Consider the following 13140-nt stretch of genomic DNA (forward strand, 5'->3'; position numbering starts at 1 on the left):
TCTTGAATATTGCTTGAATCGCAAACATATCAATTACAAAGTTGTAGGGCAGCTCAAATAGCCTCCGAATCAAGCATTTGTTTCGTGCTCAGCTTTGCCTCGTTGGGAAAAACTGGACAATCGCCCCTTCACAGAAGAGAAAGTTCTAGGACACTGGTCCAGACGGGTTTCGGCACTCAACGCCTTAAGGGCTTTGCTCAAGTTCTTAAGGACATGTGAATTGTGCGAACGCCTTTCACTATTGTTGCGAGTAACAACGCGTTACGGTGTGCATTTTTCTTGTTTTTTTTTTCTTCTCTCTTCCTTCTCCTTTTATTCCCTTTACCCCTTTCCCCAGCACAGGATAGCCAGCCGGTATTTACACTGGCTAACCTCCCTGTCTTTCCTTCCCTTTTGTCTCTCTCTCTCTCTCTCTCTCTTTGTCTCGTTGCTTTTTCCGAGAAAAACAAAAGCGCGCAAAACATCCAAAATACGAAATAGATACGCGCTCGCGTGCCGCTACTCAAGCGCTCCAAGCGAATAGGCCACGGATACGCGGCTTTACTAACGGCGGCCGCTCGATACAGGGCTTCACGCTATGTGATGGTCGCGGCATCATGCAGAACACGCCGCTGACCCAGTGATAAGCGTGGCGGACCCGTAGTGGGGAGAGGGGAGGGATATTGAAGCCGGGAAACCGTGATGGCGTACTTGGGACTAATTTTGCGCACTCATCTTGTTCTGTAGATAGACGCGCCCGGAACGTATGTTACCTCTGTTCCCTTTAGCAATAGAAACAAACCTTGAGCAAGTTATGTCCATCTAACGCGTTTTGACGGATCTGTATCGCCAGCATACCCTGTTGTTGATTACGTAAATCATTTTTGCTTGACGTGTCAGTGCGTAGGTAATAATGGGAGATCTCAACGGTACCACGCCAGTGACCTGCTCTTCCAGAAGACAATCATGCCCTTCACGAATGATCAGAACGCTAAAGTGATCCTGGCTCTGGGGGCGGCGCACGGCGACAAGAGGAAGGTAGCCAAGCTATTCCGGATGTGGCATTGTGGAGGGCGCCCTAATTCGTCAACAATACTTAAAACGGACGAAGCCCTTTGCGAGACGGGCAGCTTCACAAGAAAGCGACACAGGGCTGCGACGGTAGTTCAAGAAGCGGAAACGGATGTTTTGGCATTCTTTGCATCTAACCCTCACGGTAGTGCACTTGTGCACCACGCCAGTGTGGAGGCCGGGACCTCAAGGTCATGAGTGGGGAGGATTTAAAAAAAAAAGGTAATATGCACGCGTACCATGCACATCTTCATGAAAAACTTCAAGACCGAGATTTCGAAAACAGGCTTGACTTTGCCAATTGGATTTTCACGAAATGTGAAGAAGAACAGGACTTTCTCACTCGCGTGCTTTGGACAGATGTGGCTAATTTCTCCAGAAACGCACAAGTTAATCTTCACAACGTGCACTACTGGAGTGATAGGAATCCCCACTGACTGGCACAAACACGACACCAATACCAATGGTCGTTTAATGTGTGATGTAGTATTTTTGATGGGAACATCGTCGGACCCACCTTTTTTGACAACATGCTAACGACGCAACGCTACGTCAACGACATCCTCGAGCACCCCCCCCCCCCCACTTCCCGTTAATGACGTCTGTTTCAACATTCCACCACTTGCGTACCTTCAGCATATTTAGTTTTAACATGATGTTCTTGCGCATAGTAGTAGTCAGACTCGAGCGTGGCTCGACAAGCTTTTTCCTGGACAGTGGATTGGCCGGCACGGACCTGTATATCTGGCTTGCAAGGTCGCCGGACATGACACCGCTGGACTTCTTCTTGTGGGGCTACGTGAAAGATCGCGTGTAAAGCAGCGAAACTACCACACCGGGCGCCATAAAAGCAAAAGTAAGCAGAGTTTGCCGCGAGATTCCAACGTCGTCGGTCAAAGCTGCAACAGCACAAATGTTGGAAAGAGGCACGTACATGTATTTCTTCAGACGGTGACCTGTTTGAGCACGTGCTATAAGTGGCAGTGGAAAATAACCGTGTAAACTGGTGTAAAACGTGACTGTTTAACGCACCTTCATGATGTCGCCCTATCATTGCATGAAAAAAAGCCTGCGAGAAAAGATAGAAATAGGTTTTAAAAAATACTGCTTTGTTTTGCCTCTTTTCTGGAGCTCAAGAAACAGAAACTTGCCCCTCGCGATGTTTCTTTGTGGGCGGCTAAGATGCCTTACGTGCTCTTGGTTTATCTTTTATTGAAATAAATTTCTGAGTAGCTCTTTTTTGTTCTTCCGAGAGCTGCCTTATTTTTCTTTTTTTTGTGCTCTTTTGCCACTGTTGTTTTTAAACATTTGTTGAATTTCTTTCGTAGCTTTGTTTCATGATACGCGAAGGTTAAAACTACCTAGAGTGCCTCATCAAGCGCAACATTCTTGCGTCCGCAGATGCTGACGTTTATCGCACCACGCTGGTTATAGGCCACAAAACCTATTGAGCCATCCTACATGACGAAGCCTTGTACGATGCGGCGATAAACGAATGCAGCCGTATGTCTTTGAAAGGTTGCTTGGGGGCGCTTGAGTAGCGTGAGGCTTGAGTAGCGGCGCGCGAACCATATTTCGCGTATTTCGCGGGCTTTTGCTTTTTCTTGGAAAAAACAACCAGGCACACTTCAGCACGAGATAAATGCTTGATTCGGAGGTTATGAAGGTGGCCTACAGCTTTGCAATTGACATGTTTGCGATCCAAGCAATAATTAAATAGTTCACAAATTAAAAGCAATTAATTAACACTTCGTGATGAAAAAATACTGGCTGTAAGTACACATGACCACGGCTACTATGTAGTCGGTACGATTTCTCTAGAGCTCTTGCGTTTTTTTTTTAAATCTTGGTCCTACTTAGCTGGGACACGCGGTATAATGATAAGAAAAATTACATGTACGGCTATTTTTATTATGGAGCTTCAGCCCCCCGCCCCCCTCCCGAAATTGTTTGGTGCTGTCCATGCACTGCCGACCAAAGCAACTCTTGGCGTAAACACGACGGTAAAGCTTACACAGTGGAAACATTCGAATTCTCCATCCCCCAAAAAAGCAAAGGCCGTTATTTCCGCCGGAAAGGTGTTGATATGTGTGGGTATTTGAAAAGTGTGTGTATTTTTCGATCGTCAAGGGCCATTACTGATAGAATTTGCTAAATATTGAGAGACATCAATTGTTTCCGATATTGTGAAACGCCGGATCCGCTGCGTCTCGCAATCAAGAAAAAACTACGTGGAAAATTGATGAACGGGGTCATCTTGTTCCACGACAATGCCCGTCCCCACGTCGCTGATGTGGTTAGTACAATACTGGCAAAGTTCAAGTGGGAAACGCTGCAACATCCGCCATACAGCTCAGACTTGTCGCCCTTCGGCTTATACATTTTGGGGCAACCGAAAAAAATGGCTGTGGCTTAGCTAAGGTTAAGCCCAGGATGCGAAGCATACTAGCCTTTATTTTAGTTGTTGAACCACTGTTTAGCCTGGTGAACTGCTGTTGCTTGGCTATATTTGGTTCGGCTAGACGAAGAAACAACTCATGCGTTACTCTGCTTCGCCTTCAAGAGTGGAACGCGACAGCGTTCCCGTCGACCCGCCAAGGGGTGTAAGACAATGGGCTACGGCGCAGCGACTACGCGCCCCACATTGGACGCGGTGAGCGTCGAGCAACGCAGCGTTCGGCGCGGCAACGAAATGTGCGCTGTTAGATATGGAGCTGTTTCCTGCGATTACTTCGAGTTCCCCAAACCACTTCGAAACGCAGCACAGCTAATTGAGGAATGCAGAAGCAGGAAAGCACATTCCAGAGGAGCGCCCAGGCAAACAAGTTGAAGGCCACAAGACAGGTGCAAACCAAGACGGCGGTAATGCGCCGTGACAGCCAGACGTGCCGGGAAGGCCCAAGCGTACCTCTTCATCGCCTTTGAAGAAGACAATTGCTACCGCTGAGGGGCCGCAGCACCGGGATCAAGTGATCAAGAGAGGAGGCTCAAGCGCCGACCCTCTTCGCCGGGTATGACACCATCGCACGGGCGCCTACCATTGGCTGAAAATGGCGTCATCTGAGCGGACTCTCCTATTGGTCAAACATGACGTGACTTACAGTGCTCGAAGGGTTTATGAGAAGCCTTCCAGAGAGACCAGGACATTCCCTGATTCCCTGATTCACCTCTCTCGAACTTCTTGCCGCGGGCCGCAGCGTCCGAGTTGCTGCCGGCCCGTAATGACTGTACGACTGTTACTTGTCTCTCACCTCCTTGTAAATAATGTAGAATAAATACTCCCAAGTTTGGTTTTCATCCCGAAGTCCGTCCTTCAACCCCTACAGCGCCTGAGCAAGCGACGCACGCCTGAGCGTTAGAAACAGCTCGCTTCTAAGGCAACACCGTATTCACTAGAAGCGCTTTTGTACCGCTTTGAAGCATCGTACTCGTGGCTCAGTGGTAGCGTCTCCGTCTCACACTCCGGAGACCCTGGTTCGATTCCCACCAAGCCCATCTTGCAAGAGTTGAGCCAAAGCCACCTAGAAACAAGCGCAGCTGCTTATATACCGCCGCGACGCCGCGAGCGACGGCGCGAGTTGGAGCCCCGTTTCTCCTCTGTCTTGACGTCACGGTGTCACGTGGTCAGCCTTGAAGGCGACGGCGCGAGTTGGAGCCCCGTTTCTCCTCTGTCGTGACGTCACGGTGTCACGTGGTATGGCATGGGGTCAAAGGTCATTGAAGGCGACACCGCCGCGCCTGAGGAGCTGGGTTGAGCTCTAGTAATATGCTTCGCATAAAACAGCTCAAGGGAACAAGATTTGTGTCGGACGATGACGTGAAAGAGTCAGTTGCAGACTTTTTGAAGAAGCAACTTAAGGAGGTTAATGAGAAGGGAATCACGCGACTTGTTAGTCAATGGGACAAATGTCGAAATGCTCATCAAGGCTACCTTTAAATAAAGTGTCCCGTTTGTGATATATTCGCATTGGCTCACTTTCATTTGACTCGCCCTCGTATATTTTGCAGAACTCCTGCTTTTTATGCGTGCTCTCTGTTTCGGCTATAATTTCGGTGCAATTACGATACACGACCGGTGACAGCTGCTTCTGCGTAATACATCGGAAGAAATGACAGCGTCATTGAGATTTTTCACTGGCCGTTACATATGTACAGGAATGTAAACAAGGTTCTTGAATGACAAAGTTTCATTAATATATTTGCCCTCAACTTGTTCATTTCATGGCCTTTATATTTTTCATATAAGCGGCATTCACTGCTTTGCTGGTTTCGAACTGATTTAGTTGTAAAGTTCGTGTGATATTTTCTTTACTTATTAAAGAGACAAAAAAACATTGAAGTATTTATATAAGTTATTTTGAGCCCAATTTTTGGCACATACGAGTGTATTCTTTCATGAAAAAATACATATTTTTCTTGTTTTGACAGTGCGTAGCGTTCAAGAATTCGATTGCAGCATCTTTGGCAATGACAATGCAGCTATTATTCATGTATTTGATCTCTAGAAAAATTGTTTAAAAGGAAGCTTTATCTCGGGCCCAACTCCGACACGGTCTATTCAAATACATGTACAACGGAGAAACGATTTTCTGAGATAACCCCAGATCGCTTTTAATAAAATGTGTTGCATTTGAGAGATAAAGTTAAATTCTAGTGTCTGTTGGAAGCGGAATTTCGATGTAGGGCCTGAACTTAGCTTAAAATATTTTGACAAATTCGAAAGTTCGAAAAAAGAAAATAGAAGCACGACGTTTCCAAACTAACAGCTCTGCATCAAGAACATACATCGCGGTTCTGTAAACGGCATCTATTATAACAGTCAAAACGGACAAATTTAGTATGTCAACTTGTATCTTACGCGAATTGGTTACGTTGTGTACAAGGGTTCTGCAAAAGCCGTATTTTCATAATACAGATTTTTTTTTTAGATTCGTGTGTGTAACATATCAATTTTGTCCGCTGTAGATGTACTATTAGATGCAATTCACAGAATTGTGATATGATTTTTTATAGTTACTTTACAGAGTTTTAAACTTGATAGCTTCGTTTTCTGAAAATTTGCGATCTTTGTCAATTTTTATTAAATAATTGACAACCTAAATGGAAAATTCGAAACCAACAGTCACTAGAATTTCAGTTTCTTTTTTTTTTAAGTGCAACAAACCTCGTCAAATTTGGTGCAGGTTGCTGAGAAAAACGAACTCTCCTTTTACATGTATTTAAATAGGAGCACCCGAGCTAATGCTTCCTCTTAAGGAGGAGGCCGAGCCGCAACGTCTCATGCTCGATCAGAAATAGCCTTTAGTGATAAGTGTAAAATTGACACGAAGCTACACAGAGAGAGAGAGAGAGAGAGAGAGAGAGAGAGGAAGGGGAAAGGCAGGGAGGTTAACCAGAGGGGAGATCCGGTTTGCTACCCTACGCTGGGGAGAGAGGGGAGGGGGAGGTAAAGTGATAACAAAGTAGAGATGAAGAAAGAAGGGAGCGTAGGCATACAATCACAGTCGGTCACTGTCGCCGCATACGGCCACAGCGCAGCACAGTAGCACTTGCAGCTCTATAAACATCTGTTCAGGCTACAACCGCTTGTGTAATTCTGTCGCCCTCAAAAACCGCAACAGTGCCCTCGTCGCCCTCTGCTGCGATGGCTTGTGATGGCGGCATTTTAAGATAAGTTCCTCTGTGAGAGGTCTTCGGTCAAAGCGCGCTATCGCGATCGTGAGTGATCGTCTCTGTAAATTATAGCGAGGACAGTCACAAAGAAAGTGTTGAAGTCTCCTCGTTACCACAGTTATCACACGAGGCGGCGTCGGCCCATCTGATTCGGAAAGCAAAAGACTTGGTGAAAGCCACCCCTAGCCATATTCGACAAAGCAGGGTAGCTTCGCGACGGCAGAGTCCAGCTGGAATGCAAAGGCGTAGAGATGAGTCAAGATTTTAGAGTCGGTTGTTTTGAAAACTTCCTGCGTTCCACAAGGAGAACGTGATATCACGGCTGAGCATTCGAAGTTTTCTAGCGGCATCTGTCCTTGATAACGGTAGCGGCTCCTCTTCGTCCCTTTGAAGAGCCGACCAAGCAGCGTTATCGGCGTGTTCGTTCCCTATGACTCCGCAGTGACTTGGAAGCCACTGAAATGTCACGTGGTGTCCTTTCTCAGTCAAGGTACGGATTAGTTCTCTACTCTCAAATACCAGTTGTTCGTGTGGTCCGCGCCGCAGAGCTGATAGCAAAGATTGCAGTGCTGCCTTCGAGTCACTGAATATTGACCATCTTCGAGGTTGTTCTTGGCTGACGAGACGTAGGGCAGCGCGAAGAGCTGCAAGTCCGGCAGCCATCGGTGCCGTTGGGTGACATGTCTTGAAACCGATGGTGGTGGCTTTCGCTGGGAAGACCACGGCTCCAGAGGAACACTGGAGAGTTGCCGATCCATCAGTATAAATATGTACGTGTTCGGCGTACCGCTCGTGCAAACGAAAAGGAGCAGAGTTAGTTGTTCAAGAGCAGGTGCTGACAGCTCAGATTTTTTCCTGATGCGTTGAGGTGCACTGCGGGTCGAGCCAAACACCATGGAGGAATCGATGGCTTAGTTGCGGGGGTGAAGCTTGATGGAAGGCAGGTGTAATACTCCGAAATCGTAGTACAAAATGATGTCTGCGGCCTTTCTGACGGTAGTGTTGCCAGGTGGTGGGAACGGGCGCGGGCAACGTGCCTAATGTGCACTTTCAACACTTCCACCGCAATGTGTGTTTGTATGGGTTGGTCCCGGGCGATCGCAATAGTCGCGACTGTCGATGTGCATTTTGGTAAACCAAGACAAACTCTGAGAGCCCGAGCTTGAATAGCCTGTAGAACACGAAGATTTGTCCTCGTGCTAGGTCTGCAGAAAACTGCTGCACCGAGAGCGAGCAAGCAAAACAGATCGAAAATCGACCAAGCGTGATTTTTCCCGCCGGTCACTTCCTACATATAGACACACCTCGCCCCATCTCAGTTCGCCAATCAAGGCTATACGGAACGTCTCGGCCCGTCAAAGCCACAAACGATACGCGTATACATGCACTTTCAGATGCTCTGCAGGGTTGCTGGAAAATAATAAAAAAAAACAGAAAGAGGGCGGTACAGGAAAAGGAGTTTCGCTGCGATTGAGCGAGAGCGCGTGTACCGTCACCTGGGAAACGGACGTTTAAAAGTAATAATAAAATGCTGAGCGAAAGCAACACTTTCGCTTTTCTCTTCCCTTATGACCGGGTTCCGCGTCGTATATATATGACGTCGAGAACGAGCCACAGCGCGCGAGGCTGCCATATCCAGCGACTCTCTAGGCTGCCGACTACATTAGCGCGGACTGTGTAGGAAAAATGCATAACGTTGAAACCAGCCCGGCGCATGCCCCCAGCAGCCTGCTCCGATAACTTTCCCCGCTCCTGAAATTTTGCTACGCGGCATCTGCACGCCATATACCTTTGAAAGCCTTCTCGGTGGCGGGCGCAAACACACAGGCGACGCCCGCAAAATCCGCACCGTGCATATTTGACCCCGCGACCTTCCAAAAGGCGCGGAAGAGAGGGCTGCACCGAGCGCTCTTGTAAAGAAAAGATAGAAGAAAGAGGGAGTGAAAAAAAAAGTGACGCCGTTTTAAACCCAAAATAGAGTACCCATCTGCGTGCATGCGTAAGGCTTTTGATAGAGCTCCGGAGCTTGGTGGCCGCATAACGAATTGCGAGTGAGACTGCTTTGTGCAAGAATAACAAGCCTACTTATACGAACAATCTCGCAGCGAACACCGCCTCAAAAAGCAGAGCCAAAAAAAAAGAAGAAAGAAAATGAAAACGTGTATACTGTGAAAGCTTTTAAATTCAAATGAGCTTCTGACGCAAAACGTTCTTTCTTGCAGTAATACTTCGCGTGTACGCTGTTTCTGCGTGACGCTGTTTTTAGACAACTTCCGCACGTGGAATGTCAGTTCTACGGCGCACGACGACGGCCACTGTGTGACACGTCACCATGTGTAATGTCAACAGTACAAGTTTTCCTAATGATTCTGATTTGCAATCCGCAATAGCAGACTGTGCTTCGGGTCAGACATGGGTCTCGCCTCACCCTCACGAAGGTGCCCTCGCCATAATCTGTCTTCACCCTCGTGGAGCGAGGTGAGGATGAGAAGTTGGAGTGGTCGTGAGGATGAAGATGGACGGACGTCGTGAGGTGAGGGCGAGGGAGGGCGACTAAGCGAGGAAGTCGCGATTCAAGCAGTTATCTACGGCTATATCTGCATTACGCATCACGCATTCGGAATTCCTGAAGCTAAAATTAATTATTTGAGACTTTTTAGTTACCGGGGAGGTTTACGGCAGCTACAACGCTGGTAGCGAGATTTGTGACGCAGAGTTTAACTACAGAGCACATCAGGTTCACACTGCAGTGACATATCATAGTCAAGGGAAAGAGGAGAGAGCTCTCTAATGAATCCTGGAGCGTCTTCTAACGTCACGCCCAGCATCTTACTCCATAAATGGGTACGATGAACAAAGAAATGATATGCGCAATGCGCGACACAGGCACACAACATACACAAAACACATGACAACACTCAACAAGCTAATGTATCTTTGAGACCAGCGTATTAGAAGTATAGTTCAAATGTGCCTTCGTTGCGCGAGATTCACACGCAGCATTAAATATATGGGCTGAGAAGGCGTCTGAGCTACAGCCCTTGCTGAATGCTTAGTGCGAACATTAAGATTCTTTACAGGACTAATAGAGTAAACAGCTTGCAAGCGCAGATTAAGTGGGCAATGTCTTTAAGTATACGGCTGCACGGAAGACACAGTGGCGACCTTATCCATTACATTTTAAAATAGGAAATGCTTAGCGTTTATGACATTTAGCCGAATGCGGTGCAAGCATGCCCGACAGCGCCTATATTGGGGCCACACGCCACGCAAAATTCACACATGGGATCGTAAGTGCGATTATGTCCGTACTGCTGATCTGGCTAAGTACGGACGGAACGCCCGTATGTAGCGACGTAATCGTCGACACGCAGTCCTTTATAATTTTCCTTCCACGAGAACACTATGTAACAGCAAAAATGTTTCAAACACACTGCAGTTGGACAAAGCAACGCAAGGTGTCGCTACTATAACTTTGCTACTGCCGTTATGGCTTCGATAACCTGATAACCTGTAAACGGTGGTAAGCTTACGGACACGCTAAAACTTCACATATATAATTCGACGTCACAAAAATATCAGTTCAGGTTCGGTTCCAGCCAAAATTTCGATTCCGTTACAGACTTCGGTTGCTAGAGGAGGAATGACATGTGCTTTACACCAACCTGTGCTCAACCGTGATACGAATCACGATGCAGGACGTCTAATCCCTGATCCATGTGCTCCTTCAGCCAGCACCGCGACTGCACCAGTCACAGTCAAGCGATTCCCAAGAGCAGGCCACTATCCACGTGACCAATGGTAAGGATTAAAGGATCCCACACTATCTGTAGCGCGGGCTTGAGTGGCTATAGTCTCATCTCGTCTTCCTTACAACGTTCCGCGACTCCTTCAGATATGAGGGGAGACGTCTCCACCAGGGCCTTCTCCGTCGCATTGTTTTGGGCAGACACACGTATTCTTGCTTCACTTGCAGCGGCAACACGGCATTGCGGCACTTCACGAGTGCGCCATCGAGCCCAAACGGTACCCGCTATACATATCATGCAGTGCAAATGCTTTGCAGTTTGCAGGAGCCGGTTGCCACACTCCGCTATCAAAGCGCATGTGCGGCTTATCGAGAAGTACTAATACCTCGCATAACATCAGAAACATACCGAAGTTATACTATCGAAATAAACAGGACGTACTGCACGCGATCGCAGTACACTCTGCTCAACTTTTCGTAGAAGACCCGCTGCAGTAACGTCTCGCTCAGCTCCTACTGCGGAGAGCTTGGCGTGATGTGCGGCCTACTGTCACGCGCAGCTGCACGACCCGTTAACACCACGGTTACGATCAACAAATGGTCACTAGCAGCGTGAAAAGAACCATTCGCTTCTTTTTCTGCTTTTTTTTCGGCACTACTTCCTGCGCGCACAGGCGTCCGTTAGCTTGTTCGATCGTTCGTTGCGGGAAGGCGAGGGAAAGGGCGCATGCTCTCGGGCAAGCGAGTGGCGGCGACGAAACGGAGGTAGGAGAGCAGGCTGTCGCTCGCTCGTTAGTCGCACGTCTCGTTGGCCGCCCGGCGGCGGCCAGCCCATTGTGGACGATGCGGCGAACGAGTCCACAGCGGATTCTCTCCCATGAAAAATACATCGCAGACGAGCGTTCCGTCGAACGCTGACGGCGTTGACACCGACACACCAAGGAGAGCAAGTATCCTCGTTCCCTCTCCACGGCTATCACGAAGGAACTCCGGGAAGGCACTAAGGGAAAGGGAGCATGCTCTGGTGCAACAGAGTTGCGGAAATGGGCGGAGGGGAGGGGGGGGGGGAGGAACTGTTGAATTTGCTCGCTCGCTCGTTCGTCCGTTCATTCGGCTATTATTCTCACACATTGGCAATCATCGTCGATGGTTTCTGCACATTCTCTTTGTCGGCCCGAATGGAGGAGCGCCCGGACGTTGTGGCTAAAAAAGTCATCTGTCCTTGTTTAACGTCATCCCGGCATGTCCGACATGCGCTTGATTACTACTTGCAGCCGCTCTTGATGCTCAGCTTGACTAGAGCCCCAAACGAAAACACATCGTCCATGCGGCACAGGGCACCGAGGAGACCGTTCAGCAATGCTGATAACCTCTCCTTCTTGAATACATTCGCGTGCAAACCATATACCGAATAGGAGTAATTTGAAACAACAATGGCTGAACGGTGTTACGAATGTCCTTGCTGTATTCACATCGAGGGAGAAGTTCGAGAGAGAACTGTAACTGAACCAACGAAATGAGCACTCCGTGTATTGCAGTGACTGAGGATGCAGCATGGTGCCCGAGATGTGTGATACTGACAATGCGAACAGCGACCGCGCTGTCCAATTATATGGACACACGAGACGCGTTTTTAAACCCCTCTATTCTGGAAAGTAGCGCCACTCTTAGATATTTGCCGCCACATCCTGATCCGTGCCTCTTTCCTCCTGTTTTTCCTCCTCGCTGTCGCCGCGCCGGCGCTTCCCACGCGCTGATTGGCTACGGCACGCGAAACTGCCCTATTAGCTTACCCTCACGTCAAGGAGACGTCATAAAAGTTGTTTAAGCCAAAACTCCTTAAACTTCGTAAAGTAGTGACACTCTCCTGCCTTCCTTCCTCCTCGTTTCTCCTCTCTTTCACGTCCCCCCTCGACCGTGACGCCGCCTACAGCGTAGCAACGGCGCCAACATGTGCTCCTCGCCACTCCGTAGACGCTTCTCGAGCAAAAATAGCGCTGATGCACGGCGCGAGGGCCCACGTGATGCTATTAGGCGAATAGCGACGCGGCGTCGACCTCGGCCAGAGCGCGCGAGGAGGAGGCGGCATTCTTCAAAGCGTGGCACTAAGTTTAAGGGGCTTTAGTTTTAGCTATTTTTGCTTTTTTTTAGTCGCGCGCCACGTGCTGATCGCGTTGCCACGTGGCACGTGCGTTTTGCAAGTATTACAAGTTAGGTGAGCTCAGTTTGCCGGAAGAATGCCTGGCTGCTGCGCTTTTCAATGTACCAGCAGGCGGGAAAAAGCACTAGCATGGTTTGCAATCGCCGGAGGTAAACGAGACGTCGCGAGGCAAAAATAATGACTCCACAACGTCGGAAGGACAGACTTCGCTCCTTCGAAACACGCCGTTCTTTGCGAGGCAAGTACTGTACTTTTCCAAATACTTGTAGGCAAAGTTGCACGAATATTTTTATAATTTTTGCAAGCTAGACTCTTTGTTAAGTTCATCACGGTACAGCACTGCATAATTAGCGCATGTAAAACATGTCGCTAGCTATTTTATTCGAACTGTTCGCGTCATGGTACAGTCTTTTTTTTCGCGTTCACATTATTTTAAAGCCAGATATCATTTACAATATTGTACATGAGACTCAGCGTTCACTTCAATAATTATGTACCTCGTTTTCCT

The 13140-nt window shown here is 48.2% G+C and overlaps 1 long non-coding RNA gene across 1 annotated transcript in view; it reads left to right on the plus strand.

Moving 5' to 3' along the window:
* The first annotated feature begins 12730 nt into the window (after positions 1 to 12730).
* Positions 12731 to 13140, plus strand: part of LOC139060031 (uncharacterized) — a 47344-nt gene continuing 46934 nt past the window's right edge. Inside the window, exon 1 of the long non-coding RNA XR_011514580.1 lies at positions 12731 to 12870. This is a non-coding gene — a long non-coding RNA (uncharacterized lncRNA). The remainder of the gene's footprint in view (positions 12871 to 13140) is intronic.

Source organism: Dermacentor albipictus, chromosome 5, assembly GCF_038994185.2.
Source record: "Dermacentor albipictus isolate Rhodes 1998 colony chromosome 5, USDA_Dalb.pri_finalv2, whole genome shotgun sequence".
NCBI classification, from domain to species: domain Eukaryota; kingdom Metazoa; phylum Arthropoda; class Arachnida; order Ixodida; family Ixodidae; genus Dermacentor; species Dermacentor albipictus.